Source organism: Belonocnema kinseyi, chromosome 2 (assembly GCF_010883055.1).
Source record: "Belonocnema kinseyi isolate 2016_QV_RU_SX_M_011 chromosome 2, B_treatae_v1, whole genome shotgun sequence".
NCBI lineage: Eukaryota > Metazoa > Arthropoda > Insecta > Hymenoptera > Cynipidae > Belonocnema > Belonocnema kinseyi.
The window spans coordinates 20981464-20993292 of record NC_046658.1 but is presented as its reverse complement, the minus strand read 5'-3'; positions in this window follow the sequence as shown (position 1 = coordinate 20993292).

The window sequence follows — 11829 nt, the reverse complement described above, 5'->3', positions numbered from 1 at the left end:
GATCGTCCTTATCATCGGCGCTCTTGGAGGTGCCAAGCTTTCACTTGCTAATGGCCTAAAAAGCATCCCTGCGTGTCAACAATATGCTAAAACACTTGCGGGTAAAATATAGAAGGCGGTTGTCCTTGGGTCGCTCCGTGTTCTAAGGCTGCACGAGGCTTTTGCTGGATAGTCGTATTGATTCCTTTACAGCTGTAACCACCTATTTCACGGTTGTGAGACGTGGTTGTGGCTGAAATTTTACCGCGATTTCGCTGGAAGCGGGTGCAATTTTTCAGATTAGCACCCGCTCCCGGCGAAATCCTGCGGTTGTCCTTATGACAAATTTTTAATTATATATATATGTGTGTGTGTATGTGTGTGTGTGTGTATATATATCATCATATAAGTACTCACATGCCATCTTCACAATTCAAGCAATTTTAAATCGTGCTTATCCTGTTAGTACGATGATCACTATGGATTTGTTGTAATTGTAATAATGAAGTTGGATGTAGAAAAAGTTTTGATTGTTTTGTTAATTTGCAAAAGCAATATATATGTACGTAACAACTCAATAAAGAGAATTTCATAATTAAATCTGCGGCATTTACATGGCGGCACATGAGAAGGGCTTTCAAGAGCGTAAAATTGCCAAGCCCATGTGAAGCCATTCAACGACAGCATAGATTACTAAAATTAAGTCAAGAAAGATTTGAACAGACACTAAATAATACCTTCAATTCTATCATTACATCACTTCAGAAAATAATCGATGTATTTCAAAATGTAAAAAGAATTGATCTAATCGAGAATGAAACCAAGAATGAAGTCAAAAAAAAGAGAAGGAAGGCCAATAAGTTTTAAATACATCGATATTATAGTATGTAAAGGCAAGTATCCAACTACAAAGGGCATTTTTTCATTACGTGAAGTTTTAATTCCAAATTACATGATTAGTACGAAGAACGATCAACTAGATTATTCTTAGTTGAACGATTGAAAATAATGAGTGGATAAATTGAGTTTAATGCTAACATCTCAAAAAGCTGGAAATCAGTTACACAAATTAATTATATCGTTTATTGAAGAATCACGAAAGGCTGGAATTATTTATTAATCAATGCTTTGTCAATACATTGGTTATTTTTACAATAAGTATAGATATGTGAAATCCAGACTATCTATGATGCCATTGTTACCTTACGAACTTAAGTTGTTAACAAAAAGATGATGAATAAGACTCTGGAAACTTCCACAAATAGAAGTTTTAAGATATTGGAAGTTAATGCGGAATCAACTCAAGAAGTGGTATATCACAATTCAGAGCTCATTTCTCGTCCAGACACCAAACTTAACACACTCAAAAATAGATGATAAGAGGCTGCAGCTAGTAAAGGACCTGCATAAGCCTACTAGAAAAATCGACCAGCGTCGACATTTTAATATCTGTAGCATCGATAAGGCCTGACAAGCGGATCTTGTTGAAATTCAATCTAAAGAGAAAGAAAACAAAAGCTACAGATACGTGTTAATTGCAATCCATATAATTTCAAAAATTGTCTTCAAAACCAATAAGGGTAAAGCTTTAAGGGCAGCAATGGAATCTGTTCTCATAAACACAAATGTGCCAAAAAATTTACATGTTTCCTGGAAAAAAGAATCCATTGAAAAGACGTCTCTGTTTATTGCGTATCTGTCATTTGCAGATTCAGAAAGTTAAAACAGAATCGGTTTGCGACTATGCGAATCGGTCATTTTCTTAAGCAGCTTCGAATCTGCCATGCACTGCAATGACCATTCCAAGCAAGGTTATATTAAATCGCTTTCCTTTTTTTTAATGACACCAACCTTTTGAAGTTAAGCTGTGATATTTGACACGATTTTTTAAAACTTTAAACGATCAAAAGATTAAAAGAAAAAATGCGCAGGTCTACTAGCTTCCTTTATCTATTTCAGTTATTAGTCTTTTACGTTATATAAATTGGTCAACAAAATCATAACGACTAAACGTCTGTAAAAACAAATTGGCGGCGATTTGAAATTCCAGCAGTGACAGATACGCAATTCAAAAGCGTACGGAACCCATTCAATAGAAATGAATGGATTTTTGTTTCCTGGGTTGAGAGAGGCAAAGAATTTTATCACTCAAATTTTAACAATCTTATGAAGCAGTACAGTGGAACAAAACACGGACAACCAAACCACAGTGCATTTTTTTTTATTTCAGACTTAATGAGTACGTGAATAGTTTTACAAAAATACAACGCGGAACGAAAAGGAATGTTGTGTTCGGTGATTGTTATTTTCTTCGTACTATTCGTTTTTGTGAAATAGAATTTGGTGTCCAAAATTCGAAATAATCTTTTGAGGCAAAATCTATCACGTCGAAAGGAAAGTCCTCATTTCTTTCAAGCACTTTTCATTTATTTTCTAATAGAAAATGGAAATAAGCAGTGTTTTTATCAATGTCCGTGTTGAGGGCCAAAAACTGTATGTAACGTAACAGCCTTTTTTCCTCGATAGTCAATATGTCCTAACTATCACTATTTGTACTCTAATATACTTGAATGTATAATCGTAAGACAACTAAATTAATGTTATTTATTATAAAATTAAACAACTAAGGCCTTTTTAAATTCCAATTCTACTTATTATGCCACGGTCGATCGCACAAGTAACGTAACAGTCAAAACAGTTAATTTAAAATACTTTGAATGTATAACCGTAAGACCACTTAATTAATGTTGCATATTATAAAATAAAACAATTAAGGTATTTGTGTCGTAATCGGAAACTACTTACGAATTGCCTGAAGTTCTTAAAATATGTAGAAAATGTTGTTATCAAACGATGCATACCTTTTTTAGTTTATTAGTCTGTTTCGAAAGTCGAATTTTATTAATTATGTTCAGTACTCTTGAAGAGCTTTGGTGACATATGCGGTTAACACTTACATAGGAAGGAAGCTGTTTATCTTCGGAGAGTCGTAGGACAGGTACCTCTAGATGAACGTTTATTTTTCGATCTAATACCCTTGAAAAGTTTTCTCTTTTACACCTTCATGGTTTTTAGAATAGTCTTAAAATTATTCCTCACAAACTAACATCCATCCAAACCTGAATTCTATGACCGCTTGATCTTATCGCTTCGCATGCATGTGCCTTGCCATTTCGCCTTGCCTGGAATTGTCAATCTCTGCCTCCGTGGATAATATTTAATGCTTGTCTACTATTTAAAATAGTTACCGTTCAGTCATATTTACTTCTATCCGCTTTGCAAACTTTCCTTCTCTATTACTCTTCCTCCTTCCTTCTCTTTTTCTCCATCTTACCCAAAACACCAATATCCCTTATCACGCTCATTTTCATCCCCTCGTAATTCTCTAACCAGTCTTCCGACCTTGCATATCCCTTCCCACTCTACATATACATTATTTTTTTCCTAGAATATTAAAATCTATTAAAACCATCCATGCAATCGTAACTCATCCTCACTATAAGCTCCACAATTATAAAAAAACTGCGCTTTTTCTCTTGCGATCAACCATCGATAGTTCTATTAAGCCTTGACTCTTTCATGGAGTTTTTTTGTAGAGTGTACTCTTCTCCCATACTGCCTTCCCTCTTCCCCCTCCTCTCTCTCTCAATTCCGTTCTTCTTCATCACCTCAAACACCTTCTCCTCTTCTCATGCATCCTTTTCTCGTTATCCCTTTGTATCCCGTTCCCTCTAAAATACCTTTCTCTTTTAACTTCCATCTATGCATCCCCTCCCCTGGCCCCCTTCTCCCCCCAATACTTCGATGCTAGCTTACTTCCTCCTCCTCAAAAAATTCTGTTCATACTTACACGCCCGACTCCCTATTAGAATCCCGAAACTCGCTCTCCCCCTCTTCCTTTTAAGAATATAATTAGGTGTATTCCTTACCAGCCCCAGTGTCCACTTTAAATACCTCTCCTGTTTCCTATTTACCTCCACACTTCCCTTCAATCCACACACCTGCATTTCATACAATCTCACTCATCACTTGTGTGTCGAACAATTTTATTATTTTTTCAAAATTATTAGCAAAACACTTCTTTTCCAACTCCAACTCCCACACCTTGCTCATCCCAGCAATAAATAAAGTATTGATACGAATTGAATTGAGAAGACTAAAGCACTTCGCAAATACTGCTTTGCGGCAATAACGCACTGGACCAGTGTGGTAAAAAGTGTAAATTTGAGAAGACGGTATCTTAATTTTGAATCTTTCTATGGATACAAAAATGATGCAAGAGTTTAAATTCAACGAATTTATTACAATGAGCCAGCACGCAAACGCTTTAACATTTTTCAAAGCGCCTGAATTCGCGATAGTAGAATACACGCTCGAATTCGCCCTAATTTCTCACAGCGAATTTCAGCAAGTATTGATTAATACAATTTAATACGTAATAAGTAAATCAGCGTACATAGGATACAGACTTTATTGTAAATGTTTAGTGAATTGTTATGTAGTTCAGTGGGGACACGGTGGACTGATGCACAAGGGATCGCTGGTTCTAGTCTCGACGCATGCACTTTTCATGAATATTTTTTGAATTGATTTTTATCACGCGTTCGTATGCACCGAAAAATATTAAACCTTACCTGTCCATATTAATTCTTTCTTTTTTGCTGAGTTTATCACATTTTTTCCTCCTCCATTTCCCTCCTATATGACCATCCACTTCCCCATTCCTCTGAAACAGGAAGCTCAGGTTCAAAAACTCTTTCTCCTCCAACACCGCCTTTCCTTTCCATCCCTATTGAAAGTTTTTACTCTTAAAAAAGATGTGAGAGAGTTATAGGACATGCGTTCAGCTATATGTATCATTGATTAGAATTTTTTAATGTTAAGCATAAAATCAATATTGTAAATCCTTTACGAGCAAAATTTAAAAAAAATGTGAAACAGATTGGAAAGCTATTTTAGGAGAGCTACAGACACGTCTTTATTGAATAAACTAACAAAACGCATTCTGACTCTATCTATGTCAAAAATGCTCTTGCAGTAGTTAAACCAATTGCCAGCCGGACGGTAAATTATCTGGTAAGTGCGTCAAGTATGGATATGCAACAGTACTAAGTGGCCTTCCTTTTAAAAGTGAGCAGGATTTAGTGGAGATAGATCACTAGGATCGGACGAGAGAGAATTGAGGATGCGAGATTTTAACAGTTCCTCTACTTGAGGTAATAAAATGTACAACTCCTCGAAAGCCAACACGTTATTACCCGTGATACTCTTTGGTGATGATTAGTAGACTTTCTTTCAGCTTGCCGAATTCCACTAAAATGAAGAGAATAAGCTGAAATGAAGTACTAAGAGATCCCCATATTTCCAATTCTTTCTGCAAGATTTTCAGTTTCGTCCAGAAGTAATCTACCTAGTTGATCAATCTCATCCAAGGTCCACTGTGAAAGCACACAATAGCATGTTGCACACGACTTGAAACAAATCGTCTGAGTGTCTCGATAAATGCATCTGACGTTAGATCGTCTACGTGCTCTATATGGACGGACTTCGCAGAAAGGCACACGAACACGCTAACATAACACTTATTTGTTTTCGAGCCTCGTCCCTGTTGATCCTTTAATGATAAGAGAACCGAATTAATCTATTATTTAAATGAATGTATGAAATCACGTGTTTTCTCATTTTGAGTGTGTGATGATAGCTTTGTCGCTCGAGAAAACCAGTGTGCGAACAGCAATAAATCGCGACAGATCGTTGTCCGATCTTTTCAGATCAGTAAATTGATTAACTCAATAAAGACATTAAATCTTACATCCTACAAAAATGTCTATAAACGAGTGAGTGATTTGTGTGGTTCTAAAAAATGGCCTTAGTCTGCCAATTATTCTATACTTGAAATAAAACTTGAACTATTCATTATTTGGAACGATTCTTCTCTGTCTTTTCCTGATCTGGCAAAATTAATGTTTATAAACATAAACATGAAGCAAAATGGTCCTTCAAGTCGGATAGAAGATCGTGAAATAACATTTAAAAGTTTAAAATTAATACAGAAAAGACCAAAGTGAGAAATTTTATTACGTGAACGCACAGAAACTAGGTGGAAAATATGATGGCTTGAGGTCACATAGCAAGGATATAAGCTAATGACCACATCTTCGCACATACTGTAAGGCAGCAGTGATCCCAGATCCCAAACGAGACGTGATCCAATGCTATCACCTGTCTATGTCCGTGTGAATATAGTAGGAGACGATGTAAATGACTGCGTTGCGCGCGCAATCCATTTCTCCTTTTCTGAATTTCAAAACTCGAAGGTACACGATTGCCGGCCAGGACACTTCGGCGCTTCTATTTATATCTCTATCTGCTTCGAAATAAAATGAACAGATTGGGATATTAATATTTCCAGATTTCAATGCTGGCGATTCTCATGATTTGAATACTTCGCGCGCCTCTGTATATGGGTATATTTTCAGGTTACGTTATGTCAAGTATAAAATATAAATTATATAAATATTAATACCAGTATATATATATATATATATATTACTATTGATAATATTATAATTATGTTATATTATAATAGTTTTATTTATATCTTAATCCGCATTTGAAAGAAATTAAAGAAATTGGCGATTTTGAAATTCATCTCGTTTGGATGAAAACTCAATTATTTGATTGAAAAATTAAGTATTTTGTTGAAAATGTAACTATTTTGTAAAAAAAAGTCCTCTTTTCTATCAAAAGTTCAACTACTTTGTTAAAATTTGTTTTTTTTTTATTTGAAGGTTCATCTCTTTCGTTCAAAATACATTTTTCTTACTGAAAATGAATCTATACCATTTTTGGTTGAAATATCATGTATTCTGTTGAAAATTCGTCTTTCATTGTAGACATTAAATTTTTTTATGGAAAATTTATACTTTTTGATTAAAAATTACATTTTTCGGTTTAATCATCAACTGTAAATATTTATTGGTTGCAAAGTCGTTTTGTTGTAAATGCAACTATATTGTTAAAAATTAAAATCATAATTTTTGGTTGGAAAATTCGATTATTCACTTAAATTTCAACTACTTAGTAATAAATTAATTTTTTCTTATTACGAATTCATAATTATAGTTGAAAATTCAACTGTTTGCTTTTAAGTTGGGTTAAAAATTCAGCTTTCTTGTAGATAATACTCTTTTTCACTTTAAAATTTAATAATTTCGTTGAAACTTCATGCATTTTCTTGAAAATTGACCTTGTTTGGTAGAAATTTAATCTTTTTGTTTCAAATGTATCATTTTCGGTCAAAAATGCAACTGCTTGGTTGAAATACAACAGTACATCTTCTTGGATTTAAAAGACGATTATTTCACTAAGAGTTGAACTACTTTGTAAATAAAATACGTTTTTTTAACAAGGTTTTTTAATTATGGTTAAAAATTTAACTATTTGTTTGAAAGTTCAACTATTTGATTGAAAACTCATATTTTTCGCTTAAAAAATTCAAATTTTTGTAGAGACTATAATTCGTCTTTTTGACATTAAAATTAAATCATTTCGTTAAAAATTCATATATTTTCTTTAAGATTTGTCTTTTTTTGTAGATCATTAATTTTCTTGGTTGAAAATTCATCTAATTGGTTGACACATTTAACAAATTTGTTGAAAATTAATTTCTTATGTTAAAAATTATTTATCTTTGTCTGAAAATGTAACTATTATAGGATTGATTAAAAATTAATCGTATATATTGGTTAAGTTGGAAAATCGTTTTTTTTATGGAACATTAATCTTCTTGGTCAAAAATTCACCTTTTCCCTTGAAAATTGAATTATTTTGTAGAAAATTCGTTTTTTGGTTCAAGTCAATTTTTTATCACAGTTTTTGTCTGGAAATTGATCTATTCGATTTTTGGTTGAAACTTTGTACATTGTATTAGTTAAAACACCAATTATTTGATAGAAAATTAATTTACTTGTTTTCGATTATGATTTTTTTTATTGAAAGAATTTTAAAATAAAATGTTTTAAATTGAATTTAAGGTATTAAAAATAAAAAAATAATTGATTTCACAAGATGATTCTGATTCCGTTCAAAATTAAAGAATTAATAGATATTAGTTTATAAAACTATTTTTAAATATTATTTCAGTCTGAAAAATGTTTATTTTTAACTCATTGAATTTGAAATTTTTAAATTAAAAACAGAAAAATTCGTTAATTATCATCAATATTTGAAACACGATGTAGATTTGTGCAGATTTAAAAAAAATTAAGCTTTTTGAGAATTGTAAAATATTTGAAAACAATAACAAAAAATGTTGTGATTGCTAAGAAAATTAAAAATGATTTTTTATTTTGAAAAATTAATTTTAAGTGAGAATTTGAAAAGAATTCAAGAATTAAAAAAAAAGAATCAGGACGATTTTAAGGCAAATTTTTTATTTTGCAGTTTTTTGAATTTTAGGAAAAAATCGAATTAACAAAATATATAAATTTTCAACCCAAAAGTTTACTTTTTAACCAAATTAATTAATTTTCTATCAAATGATTGGTAAAAATTAAAATTGGTAAAAAGTTAAAAATTAATGTTCTATAAAAAAACGATTATCCAACTTGAACAATATATACGATTAATTTGTAATCAATCCTATAATGGTTACATTTTCAGATAAAGATAAATAATTTTTAACAGAAAAAATTAATTTTCAACAAAGTTGTTAAATTGTCAACCAATAACATGAATTTTGAACCAAGAAAATTAATGACCTACAAAACAAGACAAATTTCAAACAAAATACATGAATTTTTAACGAAATTATTTAATTTTAATGTCAAAAAGAAGAATTTTCTACAAAAAGTTGAATTTTTTATGCGAAAAATATGAGTTTTCAATCAAATAATTAAACTTTCAACCAAATAGTTAAATTTTTGACCAGAATTAAAAAACCTTGTTAAAAAACCGTATTTTTTTACAAAGTAGTTCAATTCTTAGTGAAATAATCGACTTTTAAACCAAAGATGATGTACAGTTGATATTTCAAGCAAACAATTGCATTTTTGACCTAAATGATACATTTTCAATCAAAAAGATTAAATTTCTACCACAGAAGGTCAATTTCCAACAAAGTACATGAACTTTCAACGAAATTATTTAATTTTAAAGTGAAAAGAGTATTATCTACAAAAAAGCTGAATTTTCACCCAATTTAAAGGCAAATAGTTGAATTTTCAACTATAATTATGAATCCTTAATAAGAAAAAATTAAGTAAGCGGAACGCCTACTCCACTACAGCTAGAATCAGCCGGCAACAGAGAAAGAGAGGCGACACTAAGACTAACCACGAGTAGGCATCCAATAGAGGAAGAGCGATGCTTTATGACCCGGAGAAACATCAACACCAAGGTTTCTTTCAAGCCTGAAGATCTGCCTGAAATTAATGACGAGCATCGTGGACATTTTTCCGAATAATCCGACGTCTGAGCTATGAATTATTGTGTTTATAATGCAACGAGAGGTTTGGCCGATGCGAACCGTAAAACAAAACCAACGGTTGATCATAAGACCAAAAGACGAATGGATCAACTTGCCATAAAGATAGGCTGGACAAGACAGTACGTGCCCCGCATTCAGTGTATGATTGACTACATCACATCTGGCTGCAATTTCACCGCCAAGGTTCGAAAGTTCGCGCGCGAACTCCAGACCCGTTATCCCACACTTAACAAGTCAAAGCTGCTGACCATCAGACAGCATATTGTTGAGAGAATACGGATACTATCTGATGCTAAGAGAAGTCTAGAGCGGAGGGAGAGGTGGGTCAAAGAAAATCAACAGTTTCTCTCTAATCCATCTCGACTCTTCCAAGACCGTCCAGTTACTGTCGAACAGCCGCCCAAACCAGAGGAGGTCGAAGTATTTTGAAGAGAAGTCTACGAAGTGCAGCATAGACTGGACGAAGACTCAGAAAATATAAATAGATTCAAGGAGCTAAGTGATGATCTCATAACACCTGGTGAAGAATGCCCACCCATCACTACCGAGGAGGTGAAAAAAGTATTAAGAGGGATGAAGAACTAGAAGAAGTTTCCTTCAAACTATCAGCACTTGGCCCGTATTTTCACCTCATATTTAAAGTCGGAAGAGCCGATTCCGGAGTGGTTGGTGGAAGGGCGCACAATACTCCTGCCGAAAATAGGCAACTTAGCTGACCCGAAGAATTATAGGCCAATCACTTGTCTGAACACACTGTATAAGATATTCACAGATATCCTAAATGAAAGGATTGTTCGGGCAATTGAACCTGCGTGGCAAAAAATGTATGAACAACGAGGCTCAAAGAAAGGCGTAGCGGGATGTCGGGAAAACCTGCTCAATGATAGATGTGTCTGCAAAGATGCAGCATTCTACCAGCGTGACCTATCAATGGCCTGGATTGATTATCGGAAAGCTTTCGATTTGACCTCCCATAGATTTATCATCTGTCTTTTGGAAATCTTAAAGGTTCATCCGCAAATAGTTAGATGCATAGAGAGATTGATACCGCTTTGGAAAACCAGACTTACTATCTCATCTGGAAAAAGTCGTGTGACAACTAACAAGGTCACCTTTTAGAGAGGTGTCTTTCAGGGCGACATCATGAGCCCACTCCTCTTTTGCCTTACATTATTGCCACTATCTCTAGCACTTCGCCATTCCGACGTGTACTTGTGCGGCAAACCTGCAGATCGTAGCATCTGTAAGGGGTACTCTCCGAAGTAGATACAAACGTCTCATTTGACAGATTTGGTCTTCCGAACTGTCGGTGAGGAATAAATTATCTGCAACGAACATGCTTGCCGTCCTGGTAGTACTCTATTCATCTGGAGTAGTTCCATGGACGAAGAACGAGCTCAGATCCCTTGATATCGGGACAAGAAAGGTTATGCACATGAACAAAAATATGCATCTTAAGTCTTCCGTTCCACGACTGTGCTCGCACTTAACTTCAGTATTAGGGGTGAGCAAAATGCATCAAATCTTATCAATCTCGAGTACTCACTCCTAAAAGCCCGGATTAAGAAAGCACAAGAGAAAAACTTTCGTGAACAGCTCCTCGATAAGAGGATGCACGGTATCTTCCACATAAATGTGAAGGATCAGTCAGTGTCTTGTGAGCTAGCGTTTGGTTTCCTTAAATCGCCCGGATGGAAGTGTGGTACGGAGGGTTTCATTTTTGCATGCCAAGATGGTTTCATTTCCACCTTAACATACCGTCGCCACATTTTGAGCCAAGACATTCCCGATGATAGCTGCAGGGCGTGCCATGCACACCCTGAGCATTTAGCTCCTCTAAATGCTCCTAGGGAAATCGAGTCAATTGTTGAGAATGGGAAGTGCCGCATACGCTGGAACTTTATATTCTCGACAATTGTTTCTGTTGCTCACTCGAGGCCTGACATGGTTCTTCTTGACTTCGAGAAGCGAACCATGTTTGTTAGCGAATTTTCGGCACCAGCTGACAAAAACATCATAGCCAAGGAGAATGAAAAGAAAGAGTGGTATCGAGACATTATAAGGGAGTTGCAACGATTGCACCCGAAATGTTCTGTTAAACTAATCGTCCTTATCATCTGCGCTCTTGGAGGTTCTAAGCTTTCGGTCGCTAATGGCCTAAAAAGCATCCCTGCGTGTCAACAATATGCTAAGGCATTCGCGGGAAAAATGCAGAAGGCGGTAGTCCTTGGGTCGCTCCGTGTTCTTATGGTACACGAGGTTTTTGCTGGTTCGTCTTATTCATTTCGTTACAGACTGTAACCACCTATGTCACGGTCGTGAGACGCGATTGTGGCTGAAATTTTATCGCGATTTTGCTG